A 21,228-nucleotide genomic window follows, 5' to 3' on the forward strand; every position below is an offset into this window, starting at 1 on the left:
GAAAAATTAATTATATATGTGTATACATACATACATATATATATATATATATATATATATATATATATATATATATATATATATATATATATATATATATATACACACAAGTATACACACACCAATGTGCATGCACACTATACACACACACAAAAACAGTTATATGTGAGTACCAGTGGTAGTATCGTTAACACCCACAATTCTAGGTACAATAGACATATACATATAATATTCCAATGCTATATATGGACAAAACCATTTACAAGCAACAAAGTCCAATAAGATCTGTGTAGTTCAGCCAAGGATAGGTGAAGACAATTGTTGGTTTGATCTGATGGCGATGATACAGTAATGCTGCACTCTCCTCACATGTGGATGTCAAAGAATCTGGAAGATGAAAGAAATAAGAGAGGTGCCTGTGTGTACCAGTAAATAACCAAATGATAATTTTCAAAGAGCTCTAATCAGGGTACTCACATTTGCAAAGAGCACTCAGACAGTGCTATTGGAAACAGGATGAATGTTTGACAGCAACCCAGCTCACTGATTGTAGGAACAAAATGACATCAAATCTGGAGAAGATAATACAAAACAGGGTGCCTGTGTGTACCAGTAATAAACCAAAAAGATATCAGTGTAGATTCTCATTCAGTATACTCACTGTAATAGCAGTGCTATTAGGTACAAGCTGGATATTTAGCAGCAAACCAGCTTATTGATATGATGGTAACACAGGCACTGGAACACAGGAACACAGGAACACAGGTACTCCAAAATATATAGAAGTGTCTCAAAGGATAGAGACTATAAACTAAAACTGCAGAATAGACTGCAACAAATGCAGCCTATAACTCCCTAAGGAGTAACAGGTAGGTAGGAAAGGCACGGTTCCAATGTATAATGAACAAAATGTACATAGGATAGTCTCTATCCTTTGAGACTCTTCTATATATTTTGGAGTACCTGTGTTCCTGTGTCCCTGTGTTACAGTGCCGGTGTTACCATCATATCAGTAAGCTTTTTTGCTGCTAAATATCCAGTTTGTGCCTAATAGCACTGTCTGAGTGCTCTTCACAAATGTGAGTATACTGAATGAGAATCTACACTGATATCTTTTTGGTTTATTACTGTCTCATCTTCTCCAGATTTGATGTCATTTTGTTTCTACAATCAGTGAGCTGGGTTGCTGTCAAACATCCAGCCTGTTTCCAATAGCAATGTCTGAGTGCTCTTTGCAAATGTGAGTACCCTGATTAAGTCTCTTTGAAAATTATCATTTGGTTATCTACTGGTACACACAGGCGCCTCTCTTGTTTCTTTTATCTTACAGGGATAGAATTCACTGCTTAGTTCTTAAAGGGAAATGATACCCAAATGTTGAAGCATTTGAAAGTGATACAGCATAGCTGTAAAAAGCTGACTAAAAAATATCACCTATATATTTCTTTGTAAAAAAGGAATATATGTACCTTAAAATTTCCAAAGTATTCACACCCCACTGTAAAGAATACTAGTCCCAGAAAGGAGTGTGCATTTGGCATGCGCAGGAACAGTCATATAATTTTCCTATTCAGTTTAATGTGAAATCTCATGAGATTTAAGTGAAATCTCACGAGTTCACAGCAAAGCAATGCATAAACTCAGCACTGCTGATGCTGATTGGCTACTGGGTTTTTTTCCCCCCCAACTTGCAGATTTATAGTAGATGAAGTGCAACTGTTCACAGAGCACTTACTCTGGTGAGCTGAATAAATATTGAGTTAAAATATCTTCCCTTTTTACAAAGAGATGTTCGGGTGATAATTCACCCACATGAAGAGAAATTGCTCAAAATATTGTTTTGAGTATTATATTGTAATATATGGGTCAGATTACAATATTTGCACTCCACTGTGTAATACCAGCGCACGCTAATGTGCGCCTGGTATTACAAGTTGTCAGCAATGCGAATGTGACCTCACTTGTAATGGCTGATTAATTAGTGCGCCCGCAAACGGGCAAATTTGGAACTCCACTTGTAAACTAGCTTGATGTGTCTCTGGGATAAAAATCTCTCAAGCTAAAATTTGCCTTTCTAAAATTTATTGAGGGACCTTTACAGTATTGAGTTGCTAGATAATCTGTACCTCCTCAATCGCACTCCTGAACATATGCACAAAAGTATGGCAAAAATCCTAGTGTGAAATTTGTTAATATGTTTATACCTTTTTTCCCCACTGAGACTGTTTGGCTTGTATTCATATTTATTCAGTAATTGATGTTTTAATTCTTGACACCACATTTGGGATTCTTTATTGTGTATCTGTTCAGCAGTGTGAGTGTGGAGGTCTCTGAAGAGCTGTGCTATTTTCTGTGAAGCTGTATGAATTAGAGCATTGGGAAATATCACTATTGCAATAATGGTAATAATGTTCTTAAAACAGCATATATGGACAAATGCACTAATACAGCTGGAAGTTGAATTGCTCATGCCTTGAATACCTTATAGGTCACTTCTTCATATGACTACATTTATTGTCCTTAAAGAACCATTAAACTTGAAATTTTAGCAATGTATAAAATGTTTCATTATTGCAAGTAAAACATTATTGCAATATAGATTCATTATTTATTTTGCTGCCTTTTGCTTTAAAATACATCTAAAAATTTAGCTTTTTTTCACTTTTTCCCAGGGAGGTTTAGGTTAATAATAATATTAGGCAATTTATGCAAGCTTTTGTTTACTTCACCCTTCCCCTAAGATTCTCATCAGTCACATGTTTGTAAAAGGTGGATTATCAGTTTTGCATCAACAATCATAATAGGAGAAGCATTCTTTTCAATAGTAACTAAGTTGAATCAGTGCTAAACCACCTTAAGGGAAGAGATAAGGACAAGCTTCCCCAGTCTCTCTTAACTGCACATGTGCAAACAGACGGCTAGATTACGAGTCTTGCGTTAGCCTTAAAAAGCAGCGCTGAGAGGTCCCAACGCTCGCTGGTATTACGAGTCTTGAAGGTACAGGTGTACCGCTCACTTTTTTGGCCAGACTCGAAAATACCACAAATCCACTTACGCCAATTGCGTATACTATTTTTTCAATGGGATTTGCCTAATGCCGGTATTACGAGTCTTCCAAAAAGTGAGCGGTAGACCCTCTCCTGTCAAGACTGGTACCGCATTTAAAAGTCAGTAGTTAAGAGTTTTATGGGCTAACGCCATAGCATAAAACTCTTAACTAAAGTGCTAAAAAGTACACTAACACCCATAAACTACCTATTAACCCCTAAACCGAGGCCCCCCACACCGCAAACACTAAAATAAAAATTTCGACCCCTAATCTGCCGAACCAGAAATCGCCGCCACTATAAAAAATATATTAACCCCTAAACCACCACACTCCTGCATCGCAAACACTAGTTAAATTTTATTAACCCCTAATCTGCCGTCCCTAACATCGCCGACACCTACCTACATTTATTAACCCCTAATCTGCTGCCCTCAACGTCGCCGCAACTATATTAAATGTATTAACCTCTAAATCTAAGTCTAACCCTAACACCCCCTAACTTAAATATAATTACAAATGATACAAAAATACCAAACATCACAAAACAAGATCAAAGTGAAATAAATGTGATGACTCAGAAAGAATCATAAAAACAACATAAAAAGAACGTGAAAAAAATAACATAAAGTTCATATAAGGATATGTGTATTCTTGCTGGAAATCTTCTGTTTCTTTGTATCCTTAGAATCTCTCAGAGAAAATAGAAAACGAATTGCAACATAGTGTGATTCTGTAACAATATCCGGAATATATACCAAACTTGTAGCCAAATGATTACTCACATGGATTAGAGCTTATGCCCAAGCTCAAGGAAATGCGCACACCCACTTTATACTGGTGGGTAAACAGTACTCTCACGGCAGTGTAGTATAAAAGAATTTATTAAAATACAATAAAAGCGTCACAAATGCTTAACATAACACCTTTCACAGAGGTTAATAGAGCACTAAATGCTTATTATTGCTCACAAAAGCAAACTCCACTGAAGGATGCAAGCGGATTCGGGCAGCAGAAACTTAACCGCTAAACCGTCCAACCTGACCACAGATGGGAGTAGCTCCTCCTTCCGGTGCAAGAGCAAGTGTTAAGACGCAGAGAGAGTTAAAAGTTCAGACGATCGTTTCGCTCTGTAAGCTTTTTCAAGCTTACAGAGCAAAAGTGTTAGGTTTTATTAAGGGGGTATTGGGTGGGTTTTAGAGTAGGGTTGGGTGTGTGGGTGGTGGGTTTTAATGTTGGGGGGGTATTGTACTTTTTTTTTACAGGTAAAAGAGCTGATTACTTTGGGGCAATACCCCTCAAAAGGCCCTTTTAAGGGCTATTTGTAATTTAGTATAGGGTAAGGCCTTTTATTATTTTAGGGGGCTTTTTTATTTTATTAGGGGGATTAGATTAGGTGTAATTAGTTTAAAAAACGTATAATTATTTTATTATTTTCTGTAATTTAGTGTTTGTTTTCGTACTTTAGATAATTGTATTTAATTGTATTTAATTGTAGTTAATTTAGGGAATTAATTTAATTGTAGTGTAACTTAGGTTAGGTTTATTTTACAGGTAAATTTGACTTTATTTTAACTTGGTAGCTATTAAATAGTTAATAACTATTTAATAACTATTCTACCTAGTTAAAATAAATACAAAGTTGCCTGTAAAATAAAAATAAATCCTAAACTAGATACAATTTAACTATTAGTTATATTGTAGCTAGCTTAGGGTTTATTTTATAGGTACGTATTTAGATTTAGTTAATTGTAGTAATTTTATTTAGATTTATTTAAATTATATTAAATTATATTTAAGTTAGGGGGTGTTAGGGTTAGGGTTAGATTTAGGTTTAGGGGTTAAGAACTTTAATATAGTGGCGGCAACGTTGGGGCGGCAGATTAGGGGTTAATAAATGTAGGTAGGTTGCGGCGACATTGGGGGTGGCAGATTAGGGGTTAATAAATATAATGTAGGTGTCGGCGATGTTGGGGGCAGCAGATTAGGGGTTAATAAGTATAATGTAGGTGGCGGCGGTGTCCGGAGCGGCAGATTAGGGGTTAATAATATAATGTAGGTGTCGGCGATGTCGGGGGCGGCGGATTAGGGGTTAATAAGTGTAAGATTAGGGGTGTTTAGACTCGGGGTTCATGTTAGGGTGTTAGGTGTAGACATAAAAAGTATTTCCCCATGAGAATCAATGGGGCTGCGTTAGGAGCTTTACGCTGCTTTTTTGCAGGTGTTAGGTTTTTTTTCAGCCAGCTCTCCCCCATTGATTCCTATGGGGAAATCGTGCACAAGCACGTTTTGCCAGCTCACCGCTACCGTAAGCAGTGCTGGTATTGAGGTGAGATGTGGAGCAAAATTTTGCTCTCCGCTCACTTTTCTGCGGCTAATGCCGGGTTTGTAAAAGCCAATAATACCAGTGCTGTCTGTAGGTGAGCGGTGAGGGAAAACTGCTTGTTAGCACCGCACCCCTGTTACCGCAAAACTCGTAATCTAGGTGAGAGTTTGTGCTATATCTGAATATTAGTTTGTGATTGGTTAGTAAGGATTCTTTTGTTTTGGGGGACAGGGAAATCATTGAAATGAATAAACAAAAAACAATATGCTCATTTGACAAAATAAAGTTGCAGTTTTCATTGCAAACTTATTCTCAGATATGAAGGTTCAAAATCATGTAGTTTACAATTTGTGTTTAGTGGTCCTTTAAAACTTCTGCAATCCAATGAAAATGTTTCCTGCGAACATGGTGGTTGTAGATATCATTCTACCCTCTGTTAGCCATATTTATTTAAGTGGTTTTGTATTTATTGGAAAAAAAATGTACATGAATGTGGATGGTCCTTTGTATGAGGTAGAACTAATCCAGCAACAATGTTATGAAAGGAGCACCTCCAAAGGACGATTCAAAATTAACTTTTATTATGATCAAAAGAATAAAATATCATCAGAGATAGCAGCAATGGTGGGAAGAATAGTGAGTAAATGAAATCCCAGTGAGCCACTGACGGGTTTCGGCTTATCAGCCGTAGTCATAGTGTGGTCAGTTGGCCTGATTCGGCCCCTTTTAAATTAAAAGGTATCATCTGATTGGATTAAAACCAAATTGGGATTTAACGCTATTGTTCCTCATCCTTATAGATATAGCTTTATGAATACTTTCAATTATACAATTCCTACAACAGTGAGAGGTAGAAAAGTGAACGAATTACAGTACATTAAAACATACAATGCAAAGTTCATTTTACAGTAATTCATTGGAAACATGGAAATATGATACAGCAGTAATACAATAAACCACCTTTATACAAATGTTGAACATATGCTTAAAGTGAAGGTAAACTTTGATGAATGAAAGCCCGATTTTTAAAAATACTATTAAAAACAGGGACACTTTCATTCATCAAAGTTTAGAAAGCAGCCGTTTTGTTTAAAAACGTACCTTTCTTCTTTTCACAGCCGAAGCAGCTTCCCCCACCTGGAGATCCTCTCTTTACAAGTCAGCAATGACTAATCCGGCTTTCTCCAATCACGGATTTCCCCCCCAGGGGAATCATTGCCTGAGGCCATGCCATGGAGGAAGCCGGATTAGTCATTCCTGACGTGTGAAGAGAGGATCTGCACACGGGGGAAGCTGCTCTGGCTGTGAAAATAAGAAAGGTACGTTTTTAAACAAAACGGCTGCTTTCTAAACTTTGATGAATGAAAGTGCCCCTGTTTTTGATAGTATTTTTAAAAACCGGGCTTTCATTCATCAAAGTTTACCTTCACTTTAAATATGCTATAAACAAATATTCAATTAATAAATACAGATTTAACTAATATATTCCTAAACTGAATTAGGAGTTAAAATGAAGGCAAGTGATCGATACTTTAAAGTAGTTATTTTGATAATAATAGCTGTATAGATGGTATTAATATTCCCAATCTGGAAATCCAGGGTTAGGGGGACAGCAATATAACAGGTTACGGGGCAATCTCTGAAAAACTTAATAAAATGAAGAGTTAAAAATGAATGCATGAATAGTGCAGCCTAATTATTGCAAGACAACTACATACATGTATATACACATATGTGTATATATATAGAAATGTAGATATATACACACACATTTCCAAGGTGCTGGTCTACCACTCAAATCACAAGACAAATATAAAAATCATGTCTATTGCTTCTTAATTTGCTTATACAACCAGTGCTCAAAACACATATATATATATATATATATATATATATATATATATATATATATATATATATATATACATACATACACATATGCAGGGCTAATACCAATGACATATACATACTGTTACTGTATTCCACTATCTAGGTTCATCACACCAGACAAAGTATAGTGTGAACTCAATAGTGAGTATAAACTCAAAAGTGAGTAGGTGTTCTGGACACACAGAACTTAAGACCAAAACAGCCTATTGTCAAAAGTTAATCACATCAAGTTCTGAGTTTAGGCCATACAGTATCCTGGTCCTCAGTCTGTGTATCCAGAACAGCTCTCTTTTGCCTAGGATGGACTCCCTATCACCACCTCTATTGTTTGAAACGATTGTTTCAACAATAGTTCATCTCAAAGAATGGCTGTCTTTGTTATGTAAGTTCTTAAAGTGTTGAACCAATGGTGTGGTTAGTTTTCCCAGTGTTATACTTGACAGGTGCTCACGAATCCTATACCTGACCTCCCTTGTAGTGAGGCCTACATATTGTACTTCACAGTCTATGCAAGTTAGCAAAAATATTAAATAAGTGGCCCTGCAATTAGTACAAAGTTGATGTTTGAAGGATTCCTCTGTGACACAGCTTTTGAAGCCTTCTCTTCTATCTAGACTGTCACAGGCTTTACATTGAAAGTTACTGCACCTATACACTCCTTTGTGATGTAGCCAAGAACATGCTCTTTCTACTTTGGGTTTAAGTTGGGTGAGTGCTATTTTATTACCGATAGACATTCCTTTCCTAAATGCAAATCTACATCCTTTGGAAGTAATCTCTTCTAGCCCTTCATCTGCCCTAAGCATGGACAGATTCTTCCTAATAGTTTAACAGATTTGGTAAAATTGATTGCTATATTGAGTAACAAATGTAATACCTTTAAACTCCCTATTTCCCTTTGCACACTTGGATCTCAAAAATTCAGACCTGTCTTTGTCATCAATGTTAGCTCTGACTAGCTTGATATACTTGGGGTTATATCCCCTTTGCAGTAATCTCCCTGTTAGATCAGCAGCATGTTTATTGTAGCTGTCTATATTAGTACAATTCCTCTTTAATCTTATAAACTGACCTCTCAGAACTGAGTTGAACCCTCTCTTGGGGTGGCTACTGTGGGCATGTAATAAAGTATTTCCCGATATTGGTTTTCTATACACTTCAATGTCTACTTTTCCTGTCTTGCTCCCCTTCAGAGTCAAATCCAGGTAGTTTATACTATATGTGCCAAATTCAAAGATAAATGTATTCCCTGCTTCATTTTCATTAAGATCCTCCACAAACCGCCTTGCCTCCAAAGCTCCACCACACCAGATAAAAATCAGATTGTCAATATATCTACGGTAATAGACTATACAATCTTTTTCAGGGTAAACCCCTTCAAAGATGTGGGACAGCTCCCACCATCCCATAAACAAATTTGCGTAGGAGGGGGCAAACTTTGCCCCCATAGCTGTCCCACACCTCTGGAGGTAAAATTCACCCTCAAAAGCAAAGAAATTGTGGGTTAGTAATAATTCTGCCACATGTAGCTCCTGGATATCTGCGGAAGAGCTAGAGTCTCTACGAAGATCCGCTATCCGAGCAGGTAGCTTAGAATGGTAGAGCTGAAATCCAGCCATTAATCGTCATACCGTGAGTTATTGACCCGTTTGGCTATTACTTTGCTGTGGTGATATTTAGAAATGTAATGACTTTTGGCCCGGCACAAGTGTGATTAAATGGGGGTGGGAGATTGATTGAATATTGAAGCTACGGATATTCATTGGAGAAATAAATTGACAGTAGGTGCTTGCCCAAGTGCTTGAATTGAGAACTAATCCAGCATTTGCATCCAATCTATATAGTTCCTTAGTTACGGGGTCTGAGCCATTAGACTAAAAACAATAATAGATTTATCTAAATCCTGTGTCTTTCAAATACATTAGTATATTGAGAGGATTCATTAAACAGGTACCCATGCATGTCATTGAGAAATGGCTTTTATCAAACTTCTGTATCAATACAATTTGCCTTAATACCAGCAGATAGAAGCCAGCTGAGAGTAGCACATGCTGTATGAGTAGACCTTAATCAGAGATGATTTAGCTGATATGTTTTAGTTGTGGACCACGTATCATGAGCCCTCATTTGAGCAGATTTGGAAGGCAGTAAAATGGTCTTCCTTGCACACTACATTTGATCAATTTAATTATTTCCCTTTTTCATGGTCAACATTTGGGTGATAGACTCTCAGGGTATTCTTCAAAGATCATTTTCCACCACTCTACCCTGAAGAATAAGGATCCTAAATGAAAAGGTTGGACAAATGACCCTTGGGTAACTTTGAAAAGGATCCCACTAGCAACTGAATATAATACCACCAAAAGGTGTGTGTGAGAGAAAACAAGATTTATAAATACTGATAAATCTATTTCTTTACACTTAAAGGTTAAATTGATGGTAAACCCAAGCGTATAACAAATTATAGGATTTACCATCACTATAAATAAACATTACCATCAGTCATTGTTTTGTAAAAAACAATGTTAAACTCACTGTAAGGAAAGTAGATCGCTAATTCCGTGGCTACAGCCACCCACATTACAGCATTTTCTTTAATGAGGTGATGATTCCACCTCTAAACCAATAGCCGTGCGTGTCAACTGACATCCTAACACGGCTATTGGTCTAGAGGTGGAAACGTTACCTCAATGGAGAAAGTGCTGTGCCGTGGGCGGCCAGAGCCATTGAGTTAGCAATCTATTTTCCTTACAGATAGGGTGAGTTTAACATCATTTTTACGAATCGATGAATGAAGCTAATGTTTATTTTTAGTAATCGTAAATTCTAGCGTTTGTTATACGCTTGGTCACTTTAATTATCCTCTCTTTTTCTTCTTTTGGATCTTATGTTTGCTACCAGTAATGTCTCTTTCTTCTTTCACTCTCCAAATACTGTAGGTCTTCTTGGCTATAAAATTCTTTAAATGGTCAATTTTATTACAAAAAACTACATGCTCTAACACAAGTCTATGGCCCTGCGCAAGTCTATGGGCCAGATTAGCAGTGGCGTGCAAATTCTTTTCCCCGTTTGCTCAAAGAAAAAAATTAGTGAGCGTGTTACTAGTTGAAAGTAAAAAGTTAGCATGCAAGTGAAAGACCGAGGACTGCAAACTTCAGAACTTCAGCATTTGGGAGATACCACTCTAATTCCTTCGCACCATAGAGTTCTATGGGGCCCACTGAAGAAATGTCTATTAGTTATCGCTCGCGCTCTAACCTGACACTGCGCTAGATCAACTATGCTAAAGGTGCATTAGGAAATAGGAATACTTTACATTCCTATGTTATTCACCGAAAATGTTCTTCATATTTTTAAATACATCAGCTCCCACAGCATCCGTGGAGCACAACTGCGCATGCGCACCCAGCGCTACAGAAAGCTGACCATATATATATATATATAATCTACATACAAGGACATGGCATATATTTAACCCTTGGAGTGCCTATTCCATATGAATGTATAATAGTAATTCCACAGCACCTTTTTCAAAGTAAAATGTCCTTTATTAGCAACATTTGGACAAAAATGTATGCAACGTTTTGGGAACGCAGTCCCTTAATCATGCATGATTAAGGGACTGCGTTCCCGAAACGTCGCATACATTTTTGTCCAAATGTTTCTAATAAAGGACATTTTACTTTGAAAAAGGTCCTGTGGAATTACTATTATACATTATTGTATGGCTGGAGGTCGCCAGCTGGACTTACGTGCACCTAGCCGGATCAGGCTATTCCAGGTTTGCTGGGTTTACTTTGTTTTATTCCATATGAATGGTATATATACATATATAGCAATGCTCCTGGGAACTAGATTCTAATTGTAGGCTGCACATACCTCTGGTCATCCTGGTTATGTTGCCAGTTGATTATACATAATAAATTAAATGTGTGTTGTTTTTAATTTAATTTTCATCTTAAAGAGACATGAAACTCAAAAAAATTTATTTCACGATTTAGGTAGAACATACGATTTGAAACAACTTTCCAGTTTACTTCTATTATCAAATTTGCTTCATTCTCTTGGTATCATTTGTTGAAGGAGCAGCAATGCACTACTGGTTTCTAAATTAACACATGGGTGAGCCAATGACAATCGGTATATATATGCATCCACCAATCAGCAGCTAGAACCTAGGTTCTTTGCTGCTACTGTGCTTAGCTAGATAAACCTTTCAGCAAAGGATAACAAGAGAAGGAAGCAAATTAAATAAAATAAGTACGTTGGGAAGTTGATTGATATTGTATGCTCTGTCTAAATCATAAATGTCTAATTATGACTTTACTGTACTACCTTTAACAATACATTGCAGTATAATAATGTGTTGACCACTTCTTTCTTAATGAATTGCAAAAACATATAAAAGATCTGGCTGTAAAGTGGCTACTGTGTCAACAGATTGCATGACAAATAAATCAGTAAACTATAAGCTATAATAAACTTTCCTACATAAAGATGGTAAGACAGATAGATGTTTACCCTTTGTGAGATGTCACTGTATCACCCAATTTGTTCAGCTAGCTCCCAGTAGTGCATTGCTGCTCCTTCAAGAAAGGTTACCGATAATAGAAGTAAATAGGAAAGTTGCTTAAATTATATGCTCTACCTAAGTCATGAAAGACACAAAAATTTGGTTCATTATTTTTTTTTACAAGTGCAAATAGCACTCATTTATATGCATGACAGTGGATTTACTGTGCCTTTAACTGTCTCTATAGGTATCAACAACAAGAAAAAAAAAGCCTGAAATGTCACAAAGTGGCTCCTGTAGGCGGTGCAAAGCTTAGCCGGAGGGAACTTTGACTGCGGAGGAAGAGGCCTGGGGGAGGATAGGAGGAGTTAGAGGCGGAGCTGGCGAGGTTATTTAGCCTTGGGACTGAGCGGGAAAGCCAGCAGTTGTTTATTGAAAATTTGTAGAAGCATCTCTAGCTGCGTGGCTTCCCCGCCCAGCCTGCGTCATGGCTGCTGTTGAGGAGCTCCTGAAAAGGCTCCGGGAGGCTGCAAAATAAAAAGGACCTACCTGGTTGGAGGCTCAGGTCCATTCTTTGTTGGGGGCTCCCGTGTTGAATCCGGTGGAGGCGCAATCGGTCGCCAGGAAGAAGTCCACAAGGCGATCTAAGCCTCCATCAAGGCTCAGTCCTGAGGAGAGCCGGCGGTCTGTTGGAGGAAGAAGGTCCGGTTCGTGTGCCAGTAGGAGGAGAGCAGATCCGAAGGTGGTGGTGGTTTCTTCAGCTCCTGCAGGGCCCGCGGCGGTGAAGTCATCAGTGAGGGGGAGCGGCAGGGATCCGGAGCAGAGGGCCTTTTCTGGCCCAGCCATCATGTCAGAAGGAGGTACTGGTAAGGTGGCTCACGGTCCGGATGGGCCTGATTCGGAGGGGGAGGGGCCTTCTGGGCAGGGTGTTTATGACGGTCCTGGTGGGCCTCCTTTTTCCTTTGGGGGGGTGGTTGACGATAGTGGTAGTGAGGGGGAGGGTTTGTGGGCCACTGCTCAATCATCCTTAGTTAGTGTGGCTGGGAGGGGAAGGATCGATCCGGCCTAAGCGTGTTAAGCCCCAGGCCTCTTGAGGGTGCTCACTTAAGTGTGGGTGATCAAGTTGTTAGGCCTCAGGGGGTCCTAGTGGATTTGGAGTATGGGTCTGGGGAGGAAGGGGAGGAATTCGAGTTAGACCCTGGGTCAGTGGATTTATTTTTAAACTCTTCTGATGAAGAGTAAGTGTCCCCCTCTCCTGGGTCAATTGGTAAACCGGTTAGCCGTTTTGGGGGGTCAGGTGATAAGTCATCCTCTGAGGGTAGGCCTGTAGGATTTCATCCTCCTCCAGGGGTTGCTTTTTCTGCCAGGGTGGTGAAGGATGGTGATGTGGGTGACTCACATGTCAGTTTTTCTTTTATAGAACCTAGTCTTGCTGGGCAATGGCCAAGGTCTCAGCCTGGTCCATTCGCGATGGCAGATGTTTTTGACGGCCTTGAGGAGGATTTCTCTGGCTTGCATGGCTCCTGGACGGACTCTATTTGTTTGGAGCCTGATGACAGCATGCAGCAGGAGGTTCGGCCTGTTGGTGGAAGCCAGGTGAGGCGGGGTGTTATAAACAGGGTGTTGGAGATGGCCAGGGATCAGAGTGGGGCCAGGTTGTAGGGGGGGGGGTGACAGACTGCCGAATAGGCCTGATGGTAGGGTGGTGGGGGGGGTGACAGATGGCCGAATAGACCTGGTGGCCACATTGGTGTAACTAGGGGTAGATCTAGGGGACGGCCGGTGGCAGAAGCTGCATGGTCTGGAGGTGATGGAGGTGGAGCTCCCAAAAAGGGGAGGGGAGTGCTTACGGCTAGGGGTACCAGTCTGCATAGGGGGGAACGGGGAGGCAGAGTTTTTCTTCCCCTGGATATGGGTTCACGTGCTACTGTTTTTCAGGAAAAAACACGGCAGCTGGATCAACATGGACGGACGGCTGCCACAATGCAAGGAGGTGTCCAAAGGAGTACAGAGCAATGCGTAGGCGGGCTCCAGGCGGCCTTCGACAGTTCTTCAGGTGGTCAGCATTCGGAGGAAACTTCAGCAGGTGAGATAGGGTTGTTAGATGTGCGGGGGAGGGATGTAGTAGAGAGTTGTGTTAGGGGTGTTGAAAGTGATTCTGTGACTGGTAGAGTAGTGGCTGGTTTGAAGGAGTTGCTATCAAAGTTGGAAGGAGTCGTGCCCGCTCCTGGAGCATCTGTGGAGAGGGTGTGGTCCTGGTTGTCAGGACGACGGGCGTTCCAGTGTTGGGGAGGGTCGAGGTCCACAGTGATGCGGTCCCCGTAGTCAAGGATGGTGGCGTCCCTGTTGTAGTCCAGGACTCTGGGCCATCAGGGGTGCCTTCTAGTGTCGGCCCTAAGCAGGGTGAGGGGGCAGAATTAAAGGTGTCTGACACAGCGATGTCAGCCTCTGCTCCATCGGGCCTTTGGGGATGCATTTGACTTCGGAGGTGAAGGAAAAAATATATAAGAGGGAATTTATTGAATTGTTCTCCCTTCTCCCGCTTGAGCAGTCTTTTGAGATCCCTGAGGACTCTAAGAAAGACGTGGCCAAGAAGGAGGAAGAAGAGCGGAGAAAGCGATATAGAAAGTTGCCTAAAACATTTACTAATTGGTTCCAGGCTTTTGTAATATATGCAAGTGTGTTGACCAATATGTTTCTGGACCATGGTGGGGCATTGTTTTGTTACCTTGACAGGGTTGCAGCTGCTCAGCGGACGTACAGGGGCATGGCCTGGTGGTTAAACCACGGGCATGGCCTGTCGGTTAAACCAGATATGAGGTGGGACGACCATGACATGGGGTTGTGGCTCAAAATAATGACACCTTTGAGAGCTTCCCAGTCCTTTCGGTCGGTCGGGAGTCGGGGGCTCCTCCGTCAGTGGGTCGCCGGCGACGGTTAAGAAGGGATACTGCTTTGCATTTAACGAAAAATTTTGTAAATGGGGAGCCGCGTGCAAGTTTAAACACGAATGCTCTGGGTGAGGGGGCTCCCACCCCTATGCAAAGTGTTTCTGCAAAGGCAAACCAGGCGGAGTCGGGGATGCGTCTGACAAAGGAGGCGACTCTGGTGAAGCTCGGCGCGATGGAACCTTGGCTCGCCCTGTACGCTAGGCGTCGGGGTTGTCTTGAGAAGGCGGCTTTATTATTTCATGGTTTTCAGTTTGGTTTCGTGATCCCATCCCAAGGGGGTTGAGGGGTTTTTCACGGTAATTTGAAGTCAGCTCGCCTGTGGCCGGGGGTAGTCCTTGACAAGCTACAGAAGGAGGTGTCTTTGGGGAGAATGGCTGGTCCGTTTGATTGTCCTCCCATTGCAGATTTGAGGATCTTACCGCTTGGGGTGGCTCCAAAGAGGGAGCCTGGAAAGTTCAGGCTAATACATCATTTATCGTTTCCTAAAGGGGGATCGGTTAATGATGGTATTCCTCAGGAGTTGTCGTCTGTCAAATATGCATCTTTTGATCAGGCGGTTAGCTTAGTTAGGGAGGCTGGTCCTTTGGCTTTGTTAGCAAAAATTGACGTCGCACCATCTGTTGGGTTGTTGTGTTGATGGCTTTTACTATGTTGACCTGTGCTTGCCCATGGGATGTTCCATCTCATGTTCACTTTTTGAGCAGTTTAGCACATTTATTGAATGGGTTGTCGCAGAACGGTCAGGCCTTTCGTCATTGGTCCACTACCTTGATGATTTTTTGTTTGTGGGTCCAGCTGGTTCGGGGGCTTGTAGGCTTTTGAGGGACGTTTGCTATCAGGTGGCGTCTGATTTTGGTGTGCCCATTGCACTTGAAAAATCTGAGGGACCAGTTACGTCACTTGAATTTTTGGGCATTACAATTGATTCGGTTAACATGGAATGTAGGCTTCCCAGTTATAAGGTCTCTGATCTTTTGGAGGTTATCGACCGCTTCTTGTTGACGAAGAAGGTTACGCTCCGGGAGCTACAATTCTTGGTGGGCAAGTTTAATTTTGGATGCAGAATTATCCCGATTGGGAGGGTTTTCTGCAGGAGGTTATCGTTGGCTACTGTTGGGATTGTGAAGCAGCACCATTTTGTGCGGCTCTCTAAGGAGCTAAAAGATGATTTGAGGGTTTGGAGGTGGTTTTTGTTGGATTTTAATGAGAGGGGAGGTAATACTGGCACGTTCAAATGTAGAGTAAAAGATTGTGCCATGTGTCCCCACCTGAAAAAAGGAAACAATGTGTTCACAAATTCTGATGGCCATAAAGAATATAAGATCACAAGTAGGTGCACATGTATGACCACACATGTTGTATATATGTTAAAGTGCAAGTGTAATCTGTTTTATATAGGGAGAACAAAAAGAAAAATAAAGTATAGATTTAGAGAACATTTAACAAATATTGAAAATAATCTGGATACCCATAGTGTACCTATACATTTTAAAATGGCCCACCAAAATGACATAAGTGATCTAGAAATTAAAATAATAGAATGGATACCCCCCAATATTTGGGACACCAACAGATTACTTAAACTTAGACAGAGAGAAACTTACTGGATAAAAAAGTTAGACTGTCTTCAACCAAAAGGACTTAATGTGGACTTAGATATACAAGCATTTCTAATATAATAGGGTCTAGTTATATAATGTACCTCTGGTAATACACAAGACTGTGATAAATAGATCATTAAATTATATTATAAATAATCTCAGGAAAAGTTTTTAGAGTGTTTTAAATAATAGTTGGGTATTTTTGTAGGGTTTTTTAATAACATACATTCAATGTTTTTAAGCATATGTATTAAGGGTGCTGTGGTCTAATGGTAAGGTTGACTGCCTCACAATCTGAAGGAAGCAAGTTCGAATCCATCCTCAGCTATGTATTTTGTAATTATATCCATCTGGGTTTTATATATACAAAATATGTTATTTTAGTTTGTATTAAGTTTTTAAAAAAAAAAAAAAAAAAAAAAAAAGATTTTATATTACTGCATAAATTTAAGAATAATTTATAAGGGCGGCTGCAGTCTAATGGTTAAGATAACGGCCTCATAACAGAATAGCAGCGAGTTTGATTCTGACTGCGGCAAAATATTTTAAACACTTTAAGTATTTTGATCTTAAGGTAAAGTTTTACGATTTTGTTAGTTTATAAGCATATACAGATTTTAATAGTGTATTGATTTAATTATTACAACAAGTGGTATAATTCAAATGTATAACGAAATATTTGAAAAATACAAATTTGTTGATTGTAGATAAAATGACATCAAATGTATGCAGGGTTAACTGAATCAATTCAAATCAGGACACCTGTGCAAGCAAGGGGGTATATAAGGAGCACATTTGTTTAAGGAACATACTCTTGAAAAAGTTTCTGGCATAGAAACGAAACGTACGTAGAGAAGTTCTATTTTTAAAGTTATTGTCTCAGGGAGGCTACCAGGGCTCAGATGTTGTGGGCACCTATTGGGTGAGCTGAGAGACACAGATTTGTAAGTTTTTTATATTTTATTTCATAATAAACGTGTTATACTTTAAACACTGGAGTGGTATCCCTTCCATGTTTGATTGTGGACTGCTGTGGGAAAGTGAAACAATCTCTCCGGTTGGACAGGCTTTCCAGACGTCACTGAGGGAGGTTATCTGAGGAACAAACTCCATGGTTGTATACAACCTGATGCGCACATCATACAGAACGATCCTGTGAGTAATACCCAGGGAAGGGGGTTTTGATAATTGATAACTACCAAACAGATTACACTTAGAGCGTGCTGCGCTTCTCTTTCTTCATATTTTTCTGGATTTTAATGGCTCGACGTTGATTCAGGCTGTGAGGGTTTCTAATGAGGAATTGGGACTTGTGACTGATTCGGCAGGTGGTTGTGGTTTCGGGGCCTATTTCATGGGCCACTGGTGTGCTGCTAAGTGGCCGGCTGAATGGTTTACTGTGGGTTTGGTTAAGAACCTGGTGTTTTTGGAGTTGTTCCCGATTGTGGTTGCCCTGTTTGTCTGGGAGGTTGATTTGTGTAATCAGTCAGTGGTATTTTCTACGGATAATATGGGAGTCGTGTATGCGTTGAATACATTGACGGCTACATCTTTGCCTGTGTTGAGATCATTGCGTTTGCTTGTACTGAAATGTTTGCGGATGAATGTTTGCATTAAGGCCAAACATATTCCTGGTGCTTGTAGTTCTATAGCAGACTCCCTCTCTCACTTTCAGTGGCAGCCAATCAGGTTGGAAAGGGTAGGACGGTTGTCCTCTTTCCCAGTGGTTCAGAAGTTTGTCCTTGGCTTTGTTTGCGGGATTATTTGGGTGTTCGCCCTGTGATGGGGAGTTCATTGTTGGTCCACCGAGATGTTAGGCCTTTGTCGCAATTCCAGTTTAGGGCGGTTCTTAACAAGTCATTGAGTCATTTGGGTTTCAGTACCGGAGATTTCGGGTCCCATTCCTTCCGCATAGGGGCGGCAACTGAGGCTTTAGTGAGGGATTTATCTGATTCGGTGGTTAAAGGCATTGGCCGGTGGGGATCTGGACGGTTCCGCCTGTATGTCCGTCCAGAGTTGGGTGTATAATTTGGTGGTGTTGTTATTTCTATTTTCTGTGTTCTAGGTGTGGAGCGTTTGTGGTTAGTCGGCCACTCTTTTATTTATTGGGCTCGGAGAGTGGCTTCGGTGAAAGTGGATGGATTACAGTTGGGTATCCCCAAGTCACGCTGTGATGTTAAATGGTTCGGTGTCAGGGGGCTTCGTTGGGACAGGTTGTTGCCTTTGGTGGTGGATTACTGCAGATGTTTTCAGCCTCCGACTGTGTTGTTAATCCACGCTGGGGGCAATGATCTTGGTTTTATGTCCCAGAGGGAGTTGGTGAGAAGCATGAAGAGGGACATTTGGAGGTTGGAGGAATTATTCCCTAAACTGAGGATTGTATGGTCTGACATTTTGCCCAGGATGGTTTGGAGGGCGGCTTGGGACCTGGTGCGTTTAGACAAAAGCAGATGCAAGGTTAATAAGCTTATGGGGTCATTTGTCAGGAGGCTTGGTGGTTCAGTGGTTTATCATCCGGACTTAGCAGAGGTGGGACAGGGTGAATTTTATTTGCCGGATGGGGTGCATTTAAATGACTTTGGTCTGCAGTTGTTTTTCCTCGACTTTAAGCAGGCTGTGTGTGCAGTTGCTGGGTTGGCGGGACTGGGCTGAGGTTTCAGGCCAGTCTGTGGCGGGGTGCTAGCCCTTACAATTACAGGAGATTATGGCCAATTGTTAGTGTGATGGTATTTTGCCTTCCCATGGGGGGGAATTCAAAATGGGGGTCTCTAAGGGCAAGGGGTTCCTACGAGACTTATGTTGATTATTGCTGACGGGCTCGATCACTTGCACGGTTGGGTCCAGTGGATAGAATGACGGCCATATATACAAAGAAAGTAGGGTGGACTAGCACCGCTGTTTATGTGTAATGTGATTAAAAAAATTTGCACTGTTATTTATTGAGTTATTAAAGTTTTTCTAAAGTTATTTATTAACCCCTTAATGACCGAGGACGTGCAGGGTACGTCCTCAAAAAAAAGGCAGTTAACGCCTGAGGACGTACCCTGCACGTCCTCGGTGTGGAAAGCAGCTGGAAGCGATCCTGCTCGCTTCCAGCTGCTTTCCGGTTATTGCAGTGATGCCTCGATATCGAGGCATCCTGCAATAACATTTTTAAGCCATCCGGTGCAGAGAGAGCCACTCTGTGGCCCTCTCTGCACCGGAGATTGTTGGCTTACCGCGTTGGTGGGTGGGAGGCTGGTGGGAGGCGGGTGGTGGCCATCGATGGCCTTGGCGACGTGCAGGAGGGGCGGGATCGTGGGCGTGGGTGATCGGGCGCGCGCACTGACGCGCGCGCGTGCACGGAAGGGCGGGGGCGGGCGCGTGCACGGGGAGGGAGCGGGTGGGAACCGCTACACTACAGAAAAAAGTTTAAAAAAAAATGCAAAAAAAAAGGGAATAAAAGTTTTTTTTTAATAATCAATTAAGGTGTTGGGGTTTGTCTGTGAGGGGGGGTGAAGCTACACTACAGAATTTCTATTTTTTTTTAAAAAAAACACGTTTTTTTCTTGAAACTGGGTACTGGCAGACAGCTGCCAGTACCCAAGATGGCCCCCAATAATGCAGAGGGGGAGGGTAAGAGAGCTGTTTTGGGGGTGGATCAGGGAGGTTGGGGGCTAAGGGGGGATTCTACAAAGCAGCATATGTAAATATGCTAAAAAAAAAAAAAGAACAAATTAAAAAAACCTTTTATTTTAGTACTGGCAGACTTTCTGCCAGTACTTAAGATGGCGGGGACAATTGTGGGGTGGGGGAGGGAAGGGAGCTGTTTGGGAGGGATCAGGGGGTCTGATGTGTCAGGTGGGAGGCTGATCTCTACACTAAAGCTAAAATTAACCCTGCAAGCTCCCTACAAACTACCTAATTAACCCCTTCACTGCTAGCCATAATATACGTGTGATGCGCAGCAGCATTTAGCGGCCTTCTAATTACCAAAAAGCAACGCCGAAGTCATATATGTCTGCTATTTCTGAACAAAGGGGATCCCAGAAAAGCATTTACAACCATTTGTGCCATAATTGCATAAGCTGTTTGTAAATAATTTCAGTGAGAAACCTAAAATTGTGAAAAATTTAACGTTTTTTTAAATTTGATCGCATATGGTGGTGAAATGGTGGCATGAAATATACCAAAATGGGCCTAGATCAATACTTGGGGTTGTCTACTACACTACACTAAAGCTAAAATTAACCATACAAGCTCCCTACATGCTCCCTAATTAACCCCTTCACTGCTGGGCATAAAACACGTGTGGTGCGCAGTGGCATTTAGCAGCCTTCTAATTACCAAAAAGCAACGCCAAAGTCATATATGTCTGCTATTTATGAACAAAGGGGATCCCAGAGAAGAATTTACAACCATTTATGCTATAATTGCACAAGCTGTTTGTAAATGATTTCAGTGAGAAACCTAAAGTTTGTGAAAAAATTTGTGAAAAAGTGAACAATTTTTTTTATTTGATCGCATTTGGCGGTGAAATGGTGGCATGAAATATACCAAAATGGGCCTAGATCAATACTTTGGGATGTCTTCTAAAAAAAAATATATACATGTCAATGGATATTCAGGGATTCCTGAAAGATATCAGTGTCCCAATGTAACTAGCACTCATTTTGAAAAAAGTGGTTTGGAAATAGCAAAGTGCTACTTGTATTTATGGACCTATAACTTGCAAAAAAAGCAAAGAACATGTAAACATTGGGTATTTCTAAACTCAGAACAAAATTTAGAAACTATTTAGCATGGGATTTTTTTGGTGGTTGTAGATGTGTAACAGATTTTGGGGGTCAAAGTTAGAAAAAGTGTGTTTTTTTCCATTTTTTCCTCATATTTTATAAAAAAAATTAGAGTAAATTATAAGA

At 40.7% G+C, this 21,228-nt stretch overlaps 1 protein-coding gene across 1 annotated transcript in view; it reads right to left on the reverse strand.

Moving 5' to 3' along the window:
• The window catches only part of CD19 (CD19 molecule), a 114,044-nt gene that overhangs the window by 86,362 nt on the left and 6,454 nt on the right, over positions 1 to 21,228 (reverse strand). The gene's annotated exons all lie outside the window — the stretch shown is intronic.

This window comes from Bombina bombina, chromosome 11 (assembly GCF_027579735.1).
Source record: "Bombina bombina isolate aBomBom1 chromosome 11, aBomBom1.pri, whole genome shotgun sequence".
Lineage (NCBI taxonomy): Eukaryota > Metazoa > Chordata > Amphibia > Anura > Bombinatoridae > Bombina > Bombina bombina.